The sequence below is a fragment of the Saccopteryx leptura genome, chromosome 3, assembly GCF_036850995.1.
Source record: "Saccopteryx leptura isolate mSacLep1 chromosome 3, mSacLep1_pri_phased_curated, whole genome shotgun sequence".
NCBI lineage: Eukaryota > Metazoa > Chordata > Mammalia > Chiroptera > Emballonuridae > Saccopteryx > Saccopteryx leptura.
Window position 1 is genome coordinate 99,028,486 of NC_089505.1, and position 1,181 is coordinate 99,029,666.

Here is a 1,181-nt window from a genome sequence, read left to right on the forward strand (position 1 = left end):
GCGGCGGCGGCGGTGGAGGCGGGCGGGCGGCCGGGGGGGCGGGCCGGGGGCGGGCCGAGGATGGGGTTACCTGGGCGGGCCCAGCGGCCCGGGACACCCCCCGGGGGCGGGCCGGAGCAGCGGCGGTAGCGGCCGCCCTGGCCCGCGGGACTGGGCTTCTCCGGGGGCCTCCCCAGCCTGGCGCCCGGGACGACTTGGGGCCCGAGCCCTCTCCAGGCACGCCTGGCTGCGCGCCGCCTAGCCCGGCCATGCTAGAGGCGCGGCGACCCAGCTGCCGGGTTCTCGCCCGAGCCTTGGGGACAGGCGGGCACAGCTCCCCCAGCCCGCCGCTGCGGGCACTGCAGGGTCGCCCTTGCCGCCCCGCCTCGCCCCCGCCGGCGCCTCGGGGTCCAACCCCGGTCGGACCATAGCGGACCGACCCGGGCGCGCCTGCCACTCGCGCGCACCCAGCCGCTTGCGCTCCGGGCGCCCCGGGCTGCGCACCCGGGAGTTCGGGGCGGCAGGGCTGCCCCCCGCCAGGCCCCTCCCTGCCTCCTGGCCAGCGCGTCCTTTGGCCCAGCCCCTCCCTGGCGTTCACCTCCCTCAGCCTTCCGGGAGCTGGACCGGGCCTCCCCAGCTTTGGGCAGCTTGGGACAGTGGCCCGAGACTGAGGGAATCTGACACCTCGATTCTGGCTAGCCAAAAGATCTGGGCGCGCCCTAAGCAACAGGGTCTTAATAATGTCCCTTACCCCTCTGGACCTCCGTTTTCTCATCCAAGAAATGGACGTAAGACTCAGGCGTTGTGACATTGTGAGCTTGGAAGGAGCTTAGGGAAGGTCTCTTTTATAGCACATTTACCAAATTTTGCTTTGCGTTTTGGCTTTCGGGCACTTTTCTAATTTATCCTTCTGAATCCCAACAGATTCAGAGCCTAGCTCAGTGCCTGGTGCAGAGTAGGTGGCTGCAATGTCTGTGGGATGAATGAAATGGAATGGGAAAGCCTGTGCTTTGATAGCGCGGAGTGCTCAGTTCCTCACCATAATAATTGGCAAGAGTTATTTGCCCATTCCCAGGTAACTGACTCACCAGGTCCCTCATCTGATTCTCTGCCACTTCTCACCCTGTCTCAGCCTGAGTCCCACAGCTACCCATAGCTGGAGGGACCTCTGGTCTAAATGGAAAAACTAAGGCCCAGAAAGG